Source organism: Microcebus murinus, chromosome 9, assembly GCF_040939455.1.
Source record: "Microcebus murinus isolate Inina chromosome 9, M.murinus_Inina_mat1.0, whole genome shotgun sequence".
In the NCBI taxonomy this organism is placed as follows: domain Eukaryota; kingdom Metazoa; phylum Chordata; class Mammalia; order Primates; family Cheirogaleidae; genus Microcebus; species Microcebus murinus.
In genome coordinates, this window is record NC_134112.1 from 2483666 (window position 1) to 2497511 (window position 13846).

The window sequence follows — 13846 nt, forward strand, 5'->3', positions numbered from 1 at the left end:
GTGGGGGGAGAGGATGGGTATGTACATACAATAATGAGTGTGATGCGCACCAACTGGGGGATGGATGTGCTTGAAGTTCCGACTGGAGGGGGTAGGGGGAGCAAGGGAAATATAGGTAACCTTAACATTTGTACCCCCATAATATGCTGAAAAAATAAATAATTTTTAGGGAAATCCATAGACCAACAGTGAAGAAAAAATAAATACAAGCAAGGAAATGAGGAGTAATTAAAGCCTCTGGTACCTACAGCTACAGCAAACATTAAACATAACAAAACTGCTAGCCAGATTAACATAAAACCTGTCCCTAAGAGCCTTAATACCTCAGATCCTGCTACCTGATATATCATATAAGTTTTGAATAAAAAACTATAAGACATGCAAAAGGCAGGACAAAATACACAGTCTGAAGTAATCAAGCAAGTAGCATAAGCAGATTCAAATATGATATATATTTTGATGTTATCATTTAGGGCATTTAAATTACTATGTTAATATATTAATACACTAATGCAAAAAATAGAAAACATGTAAGAACAGATGGATAACGTAACCACTGATCCAGGAAGCTCAGAGAAAACTAAGTAGGGTAAACACCAACAAAATTATACCTAGTTATATCATATTAAACATAGGACATCAAAGTATGCTTTGGCTATTTGGTGTCTTTGTGATTCCATATAAAGTTTAGAGTTTTTTTCTATTTCTGTAAAAATGCCATTATAATTTTGAGCAGGATTTTATTTAATGTATATATTGCTTTGAGTAGTACAGACATTTTAATAATATTAATTATTCTAACCTATGAATATTGGATATGTTTCCTTTTATTTGTATCTTCATTAATTTTTTTCATTAATGTTTTATAGTTTTCAGTGTACAAACATTTTACCTCCTTGGTTAAATTTATTTCACAGTATTCTTTTTGATGTGTTATAGATGGGATTGTTTTCTTGATTTCTTTTTTTTTTGATAAAATGTTATTGGTGTAAAGAAATGAAATTGATTTTTGTATGTTGATTTTGTAGCTTATAATAAACTGTACTAATTCATTGATTAGTTTTAACAATTTTTTGTTTTGTTTTGTTTGTGGAGCCTTTAAGATAATGTCTGTTAACAGGGATAATTCTGCTTCTTCCTTGCTAATTTCAATGGGATTTATTATTTTTCTCATCTGAGTGCTCGAGTGCTCTTGCTAGTCCTTCCAGTACTTTATTATAACACAAGTGGCGAGAGTGGGTATCTTTTGCATTGTAATAGATTTTAGGGGAAAAGCTTTCACTTTTTCCTCATTGATTATGGTGTTAGCTGTGGGCTTTTCATAAATGGCTTTTATTATGTTGAGAATACTTCTATACTTGTTTTGTTGAGATTTTATCACAAAAGGATATTGAACTTTATCAAATGGTTTTTCTGCATCTATTGAAATGTTCATATAAATTTTGTCTTTTTTCTGTTAATGTGGTGTATCACATTGATTGATTTGTGTGTGCTAACATAACTGTGCATCCCAGGTCATGGTGTATTATATTTTTGATGAATACACAGTGCTAGTATTTTATTGAGGATTTTTACATCTATCTTCATCAGAGATATTGGCCATAATTTTCTCTTCTTGTGGTGCCTTTGCCTTGCTTTAGTATCAGGGTGGTACGAGCCTTATAAAATAAGTTTGAAAGTATTCCTTCCTCTTTTATTTTTTGGAAGAATTTAAGAAGGATTGGTATTAATTATTATTCAAATGTTTGGTGGAATTCATCAGTGAAGCAGTCTGGTCCTGGGATTTTCTTGGTTGTGGGATTTTTGGTTACTACTTCAATCATGTTATTTGTTACCACTGTGTTCAATCTTTCTATTTCTTCTTGATTCAATTTGGTTTATTTTATTTTTCTAGGAATTTATAATTTCCTATAGAATATCCAATTTATTATCATATAATTGTTTATTGTAGTCCCTTCTAATCCTTTGTATCTCTGAGGCATCCATTGTAAAGTGCCTTTTTTCATTTCAGGTTTTATGTATTTCAATCTTCTGTCATTTATCTTCTTAGTCTAGCTCGAGCTTTGTTAATTTTTTTCAAAAAACCCTCAGTTTTGTTAATTTTTAAAGAGTTTTTATATTCCTTTTTTGACTTATTTCTTCTGTGATTTTTTTCATTGTTCTAACTTTGGGGTGAGTTTGTTCTTTTCCCTAGTTTCTTGAGGTATAAAGTTAAATTGTTTATTTAAGATTTTCTTTAATTTGAGATATCTTTTAATGTAGGTATTTATTGTTATAAACATCACTCTTAGAACTGCTTTCAGTGCATCTCATAAATTTTTGTAAGTTATAGAAGAAATTTTGGAAAAAAGTAAAGAAAAAATATTTACTTATAGAACAACATTACATTGGAGTGATGGAAAAAGACACACCTGGCTAGCCCTAATAAAAGTTAAGCTGGAGTTATTGAAGACATAAAATTTGGGGCATGGAATTGTTTAAAATGATCCTTTGTTATCTTCCTGACGGCTATGGGGTCAGTAGTGACGACCCTCATATATCAACGACTCATTCTTTCTATTTCTGACTATTGTTCTATTTTACGGATGTACCACAATAATTTTTCTGCAATAATACAATATATATTTTCACATAATTTACCATGATATTTAAAATTATGCAATGAGATTCAGATAGTTAAATGGTATTAAATTACCAAAACTTAAAAACATCAATCTTAGACACATTTAAAGAATAGAAACCTCATAAAATTTAAAATTTTTGTATGTACTAAATATACAATTTTATATACATTGTATTTAAGAAATATATAAACACTACAACAAATATGTTCATTATCTTCATAAAAACCTGATGTTTGCTTATGGAAGTAAGCATCAAAATGTTTGTAGCTTGTGCGTTATTGTGAAGTGGTTGAACAAAGGCAATTTGAAATTATACAGAGAGTTATAACACCAGATGAGGAAGGGATAGCTCATAACACACATGGGAACTGAGTTAACAATTCTGATTTTTTTATGCTGATCTTAATTTTTCTTCCTTTCTTCTATTTATATTGGGTTTAACTTGTTCTATTTCTAAATTAATTTCTTAAGGTGGAATCTGAATTAATTGAATTAAGCTGTTTTCCTTTCTAATTACACAATAAGTGCTACAAAGTTTTTCTCAAAGTATTTGATCATATTTTACAGATTATAGCATTTTTTTGTTTTTTGGAGTTTTTAAAAAAATTTTAAATTTATGTATTAATAGATTTAGGTGTACAAAGATTTTTGGTTACATGGATGAGTTGTATAGTGCTGATGTCTGGGTTAATTTTAGTACACCCGTCACCTGAATAGTGTAAATCATACCCAATAGATAGTTTCTCTTCTTTGCCCTCCTCTCAGCCTCCTCCACTCTGAGTCTCCAGTGTCCACGGTGCCGCTCTGCATGCCCTGTGTGCCCGCAGCTTGGCTCCCACTCACAAGTGAGAGCATGTGGTGTTCGGTTTCCATTCCTGAGTCACTTCTCTTAGGATAAGGACCTTCAGTTCCATCCAAGTTGCTGCAAAAGATATTATTTCATCCCTTTCTATGGCTGAGTAGTATTCCATGGTGTACATATACCACGTTTTCTTTATCCAATCCTTAGTTGATGGGCACTTAGGTTGATTCAAGAGGATGACAATTTTTATTTTCATGTTAGCTCAGTTAGAAATACTTTCTGAATTACCTTTGATTTCTTCTTTTATACAGAGTTATTTATGAGTATCCTATTTAGTTTCCAATATTTAGAGATTTTCCAGAATCATTTTAGGAACATTTAAAATCTCCTAGATATTTTGAAATATGCAATAAATTATTTACTATACTCTGTTTATTGTGCTATTGAACAAGAGAACGTATTCCTTATTTAGAAAAGGAATCGTTTGTGTGTTTGTACACATTAACCAACCTCCTTCAGCTTCCCCCACACTTTCCAGCTTCTTGTAACCAACATTCTACTCTCTACATTCATTAAATCAAAAATTTTAGCACCCACATGAGTGAGAATGTGAAAGATTTGTATTTCTGTGCCTAGCTTTACTTAACATAGTAACCTGCAGTTCTATCCGTATTGTTGCAAATGGCAGGATTTCCTCATTTCTATGGCTGAATAGTATTCCATTCTGTATATATACCATATTTTCTTTATCCATTCACCCATTGATGGACACTTAGGGTGATTCTATATCGTGGCTATTATGAATAGCGCTGCAACAAACATGAGAGTGTAGACATCTCTTTGATATACTGATTTCCTTTCTTACATGGATATATACTCAGCAGCGAACTGGATCATATGTAGATCTATTTTTAAATTTTCGAGGAACCTCCATACTATTTTCCACAATGGCTGTATTAATTTTTATTCTCATCAGCAGTGTACTAGCATTCCTCTTTCTCCATATCTTCACCAGCATCTGTTATTCTTGTCTTTTTGATAATTATAACTGGAATGAGGTAATAGCTCATTGTGGTTTTGATTTGCATTTCCCTTATGATTAGTGAAGTTTAGCATTTTTTCACATGCCTTTTGTCCATTTGCATGTCTTCTTTTGAGAATAGACAGTGTCTATTCAGATAATTTGTCCATTTTAAAATTAGATTAGTTGTTTTCCCATTGAGTTGTTTGAGCTCCTTGCACAGACTGGTTATTAGTCTTATGTTGGGTAGAGAGTTTGCAAATATTTTCTCTCATTCTGTAGGCTGTCTCTTCACTCTTGTATCCTTTGCTATGATAATGATACTTTATGGAACATAATTTTGTCCATCTTGGTAAATATTTTATATACAGTTAAAAAAAACTGTATGTGCTGGTTTTGAGTGGAATGATTTAGTTGATTAGATGAAATTAATTGATTGTATTTCATATCCTTTTTCATTTTTTGTCTACATGCCCTATTAATTGCTGAGAAAGTGGTGGTAAAATTGCCAGTTATAGTTGTAGATCTATTTCTAGGTTTTTAGTTGTATCAATTTTTGTCTTATGTATTTTGAAACTCTGTTACTAGGTACATAAACTATGTCTTCTTGATAAATTGGACCCCTTCTCATAATGAAATGCCTTCTTCTCTCTTGTAATTTTGTGTGCTCCTAAATGTGTTTTGTTTGATAATAATATAGCAACTCCCAATTTTGTTATTATTGTAGTAAACTATACAAAATATACAACTTACCATTTAGCGCCTTTAATGCTGTTCTGTGGCATTATTTAAATTCACATTGTGTGACCATCACCAACTTCCACTTCGAGAAATCTTTCTCTCCCTAATGGAAACTATCATTTCCCATTTTCGCCCCTTGCCAAGCCCTGGCAACAACTACACTTTCTGTCTCTAAGAATTTGACTACATTGTTGTCTATTGTGCTAGTTGATATCACAAGAGTGAAATCATACAATCTTTGTCTTTGCCTTACTGGCTTATTCTATTTAGCATAATGTCTTTCAGGTTTCTTTTGTTGCATGTTGTACAATTTTCTTCCTTTTTAAAGACTGACTAATATTCCAATGTATATGACACAAAATAGAAAATAACACATTATGTTTATTCATTCATCTACTGTCCAGCATTTCAGTTGCTTCTACCTTGTGACTATTATGAACAATGGTATTGAAGGCTAGCAGAATATGCCACCCCAAAATATTCCCCTTGGGCATAAAAATTATTGTGAGCTGAAGGCTACTGAGAAGAAGCAGATACATAAATAACCCTCTGGCCTCCCCTATTTGCCTGAAAGCAAGGAATACATTTACAAAGGTGTCTCTCCTCCCTTCTCTGCTAGCAAGGACAAACTTTGACCAATGAGATGATTTTAGACCTGTGTCAGCCTGGAGATGGCACAAGATAGTTGTAAGGCAAACACACTTTATCCTTTAACTATCATTAGATTCCCATACATTTACCTTCCTCAAATTGCTGTTTCTAGAGACTCGAGTCCTTTTCCTTTGTCTTGTCATTTCTCTAAATTAAATGTTCTTTGTTGAAGATGCTGTCTTAGCTGGATTTCTAAGCCACATCTTTGAGAATTACTCATAACCGGGTATCTCCCGTGTATATGTGAGATATGTATGTAATAAACTTGTTTGGTTTTCTCTTGCAAATCTCCCATTTGTTACAGGGGTCCTAGCTAGGAATTCAGAAGGTGGAGGAAAATATCTTCCCCCTCCACACATTGGTGAGAACATGAATGTACAAAAGTCTCTGCAAGTCCCTGCTTTCACTTCTTTGAGTACATATCCAGAAGTGGAATTGCTGGATCATATCAAAGTCTACATTTTCTGAGATGCGATGCTGTTTTCCACAGTGGCTGCACCATGTTACATTCCCACCAGCATTGCACAGGCCTTCAATATATTCATGTCCTCAACAACACTTTTTTCTTCTCTTTTAGATGGTGACCATTCTGGGAATGATCTGCTTTCTTTTCATTGTTAGCAGGGTATATATTTTTCCTAACCTTTTACTTTTATTCTATTTGTGTCTTTATATTTAACACATGTATCTCATAAATAGAGTAATTTGGGCCTTGCTTTTTATCCAATCTATCTTTTAATTGGGATAATTCTATCATTTATGTTTGATGTATGTGATTACGTATATCTATTATCTATTAGTTTCCTATTTCTTCTATATATTCTTTGTACCAAATTTTCTTTTTTTGTTGTTTTCTTTTGGATTAGTTGAATGCATTTTATTTCATCTGTTTACTTAGTTTTAGCTCTTTTAATAAAGATTTTCACAGTCTGCCTCTAATTGTTATATCCACTTCATGCACAGTACACAAACCTCACAACATTGCACTTCCATTTCTCCACTTCCAAGCATTATGCTATTATTTTCATGCAATTTACTTATTTATATGTCATGAATCCCACAATGCACCTATTATTTTAATTAGATAAGTATTCTTTCAAAATATTTAAATTTTAAGGAAAATATTACTTATTTCCCAATTTTGATATTTTTCTTGATCTTTCTTTGTGTGATCCTCTATTTACATCTGATGCAATCTTTTCTGTTTCATCTGAGGAGTCTCTTTAAAATTTCTTGCCATGCAATTGTACTGATGATAGATTTTTTTAGCATTCTCCGTCTAGGCCTTTATTTTATCTGCATTTTGAAAGATAGTGCCTTTGTGTATAGAGTTCTAGGTTTACAGTTTATTCTCATTTTTTATTTGTCTCAGTATTTTGAAGATGTTACTCACTTTACTCACTTGCATTGTTCCCAATAAGAAATATTTTCTCATCTATATTTTTGTTTCTCTGTATGTAACATGCTTCCTCCTCCCAATATCTGGCTATTCATAAGACTTTTTCCTCATGACTTTTGTACATTTTTATTATGATGTGCTTCTGTGTAGTTGTATTCATATGGTTTTTGCTTGGGTTTTGTGGAACTTTTTGAGTCTGAGTTTATAGTTTTCACTATATTTGGAAAAATTTTCTCCGTGATTTTTGAAATATTTTGCCTGTCCCCTCCACCCCAGAGATTCAAATTACCCCAATTTTAGGACCTTTAAGTTGTCTCACAGCTCATTGAAAATCTTTTCATTTTGTTAAATTCTGTTTTTTCTGTGTGTTTTATTTTGCATAGTTTGTTCTTATGTCCGTATGTCCCTAAATCCACTTTTATTCTCTTTGCAAAGTAAATCTGCATTAATCTTACACAGTGATAATTTTCACCTCAGCCATTGGAGTTTTCTTTTCTGGAAGTTTGATTGGATTCTTCTATCTTCCACGTTTCTTTCTAACTTTTTAAACAAGTGTAATACATTTATAATAACTGTCTCGTCCCTTTCTGCTAAATCTCACATTGTGTCAGTTTTGACTGAGTAACTTTTCTCCTTTTTTATGTGTCGCATGTCCCTCCTTCTTTGCATGTCTCATGATGTTTGCTCTGATGTCAAGTGTCGTAAATGTTCCCTTTTTGGGGAACATTTGTTCCCTTTCTTCTTCCTTTTCATTATATTTTTGAGAGTTTTTCTCCCAGGAACACAGTTAAGTCAGTGGGAAACAGTCTGATCCTTTAGAGTCTGCTTTTATGATTTGTATGTGGATTTAGTTCAGCATTCAGTTTAGTGTTAATTATCCTCTGTGACTGAGGCAAGAACCTCTGAGTGCATCACTCAATGCCTGTGTTAGTGTCCCAATGCGGTGTGAGGTGAGGTAGGTGACAGTGGTTTTAATATAAAATGTCACAGTGCAGGGGAGAGCTTTCAGTGCCCAAGCTGCCAAGCTGGGTGTGCACCTGCCAAGGAAGTTTAAGAGGCCGCTTCCCCAGTGACCTCACTTGGAAACACTTTATGTTTTTATTAATTTGAAATTCAGACTTGGAAGAATAAAAATATGCTTTTGTCAGCAGTTTGAGTGTGATCACTACAGAGTTGTCTGAACCACTATATGATTTATCAATTCACAGTGAAAAATTTACCTGTCAAAAGAGCCAAGATACTCACATTGTCAAGATCAGTCCATTCTCTCCTTAAAGCCCAGGATAGGGCAAGTTAAATAATTTACTAATTTTCAGTGAAAGATATCTCTCACCTTCTATGACCAGTGAATTCTCTCCTTCCATGAGAAGCTCAATGAGTTCTCTCTCTTTCTCTTAATGCATAAGTGTGTGTGTGTGTGTGTGTGTGTGTGTGTGTGTGTGTGTGTGTAGAGAGAGAGATATTTGTGTATGTGTAGCCATTTCATGGTCATACCCCTGAATATATTTGATTTGAATGATTAAGATATCTAGTTTTAAGACCTAAGACCTCAGGTAAAAATATTTCTTTTTTTCCCCTTTGTCTTTTCATTCCATAGGGAGGTGAATTTTTGAAGTTCATAGACAAAACTCACTCTGTCCTGGACATAGCCACTACCAAATCATACCTTATAATCTTCTCTTTTTTCATAATTCTAAAGAATCAGTCTCTCACTTTCTGATGCATATACTCCAGCCTTAGATAGGTTTACAGATTCCATTCTTAATATATTAAATTTTTAAGTCATTTAATTCTTCAGGGTGGTTATTCATTTTTATCTGCTGATTACTTAGTCTTAAATTTGCAACTTAATACAAGAAGCTGATTATTTTTTCCTCTTTTTCAAGTTCTTGAAAAAATATGCATTTCAACCTCAATTTGTGATGAGAAGAACCTGTTTTGTGTTAGGCACTTCCTCAGTCATTGCCTAATTTAAATTAGATTGCCATTCAATATACCATTGAAAATTGTTAATGATTGAGTAACATGAACAGATCACATCTGTCATTTGGAAATGTAATTCCAGCAGCTGTTTGGAGGAACGTCAGTGAAACTCAGAATGCTCTTACCTAGAATGGCATGGACACACCTCAGTCAGAAAGGGTGCAGGATCTGAGTGCAGAAGCAGCTCCCTGAGGGTCTTGGGCTGAAACACATGCCATGTAAATCCTTGAGCTGCTGCTCTTTGTGAGATACAGCGTGGTCCTAGGGGAAGCTGGGAAAAGCTCCTGAAACTCTCATACAGCAGGGGATTATCTCAACATTTTAGCTGCTTTGGCCTTAATGATGGGTGTTTACATGATAGCAGCCCAGTGGTGGAGTGATTGGGGAGAGGGGAATAGATAGATTTGACTTGAAACAACAGCAACAAAACAAGATTAAAAGTCCTGAGAAAACTCTTATTTCATTCTACATCATCTTTGGAGTAGATATAAACAACATAATAGGATCTTTACCTGTCTCTCTTTCCATGTGAGATCAATGCCTTTCCTGATGCTATTGGATTAAGATACTGTACATTCGTCATTATTCAGAGATTAAATATTTACACCAAACCCCTCTAATTTGGTCACTTTGTTGGAAGTCTCATTAGGGAAAATAAAAAAACAAAAAGCTTGCAACATGCAGTTTGTCTACTACATAAACACAAACATCTTTTACTTTGTGTGGTTTAAGGAGAATGAGGGTCAGTGCCTTGTACAGCTGATTATTCCAGTCACAGCTCTGCCAAGTTTTTAATTAAAATTTTGTTAAAAGATAAAGGTTGTCTCATGCAGATTCATCACAATAAAAGGCTGTTTTAGGAGTTCATGATGTTCAAAATCTATTAGAGTTTCATCCAGAAACTGTCAAAGTAGTTTACATCATATTTGGTAATCATGATGGCAAATTCCCAGTATACTGTAAGATTTGTTCACTGGCATCATCTGTGGAGTTGAATTAAAAAAAATTCTCTTACTCTAAACAATGCTGTAGGACATGTGCAAATAGTTCTGCAGTACATACAGAGACAAACTCTGAGCCCCCTTGGTCCATTGCAGAAGATCTTTCCACATAAATATTGGAAGCATCTTCCTTAGAACCATTTGATGCCAGATATTCACTCTACTTATCAGCTATATCACCTCAAAACCATGAGATAAAAAAGGATAATTACTTCTAAGATCACCATAATTACTGCAGTAGATTCACCTGGGATTTCTAAAAACACCTCAAAAGTCATTTTCCACACTCGTAGTACACTGCTTGTGTAAACCACCCTGTTCATAGTTTGTGTTATGTGCTGTGGAGACACTGTGCTAGACACATTGTTTATTTCCCAATTTTATTCTCTCTCTGGTTCTATTTCAGTTCTAGGTTTGTAGATTATTAGATGTTGTATACAGTTATAGATATAAAATGAGAGATATGTGTTAAATAAAAATTAAAGGTTTTAAAAATGTTTGCTCATAACTTCCTATTGCTTTCAATTCTTATAAAATAAGATAATTAAAATTGTTGAAGTCCATTTGAATTCTGAGAATTTGAAGTGACCATGGCCTCTGTAGGCTAGAGGTGGACGGAGATGCATGAAAGTTAGGGAAAGAACATCTGGACAGAGGCAGCCCTTTAGCCGGTCCCACGAAATCCAGCCTTTGCGTTGATGCATAGAAATAAAGAAGATATTAAGGCCAGAGATTTGGCGTGGGAAAGAGAAAGAAGACAATGTGAATGTGTCAAGACCTGAGAAGAAGCCTTTAGCAGTGATTAAAATGGTTGGTAAGTTGGTTACCACAGTCTGTATAGAATTTTCATTGACAGTAATGAATTATGAGTTTATATCATAGGGTTTGCTGAACACATGGCATTTTTAAGCAGTGAAGCATCAAGCTGAAAATATGGTTTGCTCACATTTTTATGTACTCAAATAAAAAATGTTCTTGTCCCATTTCCTCAAGTTATTGATTATTAGCCCCACTGATTGCTCTTAAGGCTAAGGTTTTGGATGTCATCTCTGCATGTAGCTTTAAAAATATATGTGTGTACATATCCAAATACATAGGGATGTGCCATTTTATGCCTATGACATCAACACATTTGTATCTTCCCATCAAATTTTTATGTGCTACAGATATATGTTTCTAATTATTCAACATTTTGACAAAGGTATCGCAGAAGCTATAAGAATAACATTTCCAAAAAAAAAAGCCATGATTTTTCACACAATCTGTCTCTCCTCTGATGATGTTATCTCAGTGAATTGTTCCATCTTCTCTCCATTGTGTAAAGTACATCTCTGCCACTTCTGCTTGATAACTGTCTCTTCATCACCTGCTATGACCATATTTAAACAAGTCTTCTAGATTTTACATACTAAAATTTCTTAAGTTTGTTTACTTTCTTTCACCTCCTAGTCTAAATTGCTCTCATCTCTAACCCAGATACTGCCATGCCTTCTCAACTGGTTTATTCATGTCTATTTGTGGCCTTTTAGCTTGCTCAAAGCAACAGTGAACTTTAAGAAATACATCGATAATCATTCTCCTTGCAAACTTTTGGTGGTTTACCAGTTGATTAAGTATAAAGGTCAAAATGATTCATAGAAGGCATCAAGTTCTGTGCAGTCTAGCTAAGAATATACCTCCAGCCTAACTTGACAAACGTCCGTTTTCTGTCTTTTTTTTATTTCAGCACATTACAGGGGTACAAATGTTTAGGTTATATATATATTGCCTTTGCCCCACCTGAGTCAGGACTGCCAGTGTGTCCCTTCCTCCCCTAGATGGTGCATTACACAACCAGTAGGTGTGAGTATATCTATTCCCTTCTTCCCCCTCCCACCTGCCCAACACCGAAGAGTGTTACTATGTGCACATAAGTATTGGTCAATTAATACTAATATGATGGTGAATACATGTGGTGCTTGTTTTTCCATTCTTGTGATACTTCACTTAGTAGGATGGGCTCCATCTCCATCCAGGGCAATACAAGAGGTGCTAGATCACCATTGATTTTGTAGCTGAGGAGGACTCCATAGTATACATATACCACATTTTATTAATCCAGTCATGCATTGATGGATATTTGGGTTGTTTCCACATCTTTGCAACTGTGAATTGTGCTTCTATAAACATTCTAGTGCAAAGGTCTTTTTTATAGAATGTCTTTTTTTCCAATGGGTAGATGCCTAGTAATGGGATTGCTGGATCAAATGGTAGTTCTATTTGTAGCTCTTTGAGGTATGTCCATACTACTTTACACAGAGGTTATACTAGTTTGCAGTCCCACCAGCAGTGTATGAATGTTCCTATCTCTCCGTATCCATACCAACATTTATTGTTCGGGGACTTTCTGATAAAAGCTATTCTCACTGGAGTTAAGTGATATATTATTGTGGTTTGGATTTCCCTGATGATAAGAGATGTTGAGCAATTTTTCATATGTTTGTTGGCCATTAGTCTGTCATCTTTTGAAAATTTTCTCTTAATGTCCTTTGCACACTTTTGAATGAGATTGTTTGATTTTTTGTCTTGCTGACTTTCCTGAGTTCCATATATATTCTAGTTATCAGCCCTTTATCGGATGTGTAACATGCCAATATTTTCTCCCATTCTGTAGGTTGTCTGTTTGCTCTATTGGTAGTTTCCTTGGCTGGGCAGAGCTTTTTAATTTGATCAGGTCCCATTTATTTATTTTTGTTCTTGTTGTGATTGCCTTTGGGGTCTTGTTCATAAATTCTTTGCCTAGACCAATGTCTAGAAGAGTTTTTCCAACATTTTCTTCTAGAATTCTTGTGGTTTCATGCCTTAGGTTTAAGTCTGTTATTCACCATGTGTTGATTCTTGTGAGAAGTGAGAGATGTGGATCCTGTTTCGGTCTTTTACATGTGGCACCATTTTCCTGGCACCATTTATTGAATAAGGATTCTTTTCTCCAGTGTATGTTTTTGTCTGCTTTGTCAAAAATTAGTTGGCTATATGAGGGTGGTTTTATATCTGAGTTCTCAGTTCTGTTACAGTGGTCTATGTCTCCGTTCTTGTGCCATTCACATGCTGTTTTAGTTACTACAGACTGGTAGTATAGCTTGAAATCTAGTAAATTGATGCCTCCAAAATTGTTCTTTTTGCTTAAGATTGCCTTGGCTATATGGGTTCTTCTCTGGTTCCATATGAAGCATAGAATTATTTTTGCTAGATCTTCAAAAAATGATCTTGGTATTTTATAGGGAGTACATTGAGTCTGTGGATCACTTTGGGTAGTATGGATATTTTAACAATGTTGATTCTGCTGACCCATGAGCTTAATATGGTTTCCCACCTGTTTACATCCTCTGCTATTTACTTCTTCATTGTTTCATAGTTCTCCCTGTAGAGGTCTTTTGCCTCATTAGTTAAATATATTTCTAGTATTTTATTTTCTTTGTTGCTATTGTGAAGGGACTTGAGTCTTTAATTTGGTTCTCAGTTTGACGGTTGTTGGCATATAGGATTACTACTGATTTCTGTACATTGATTTTGTAACCTGAGACTTTGCTGAATTTCTTTACCAATTTCAATAATCTCATGGTGGAATCTTTCCGTTTTTCTAGA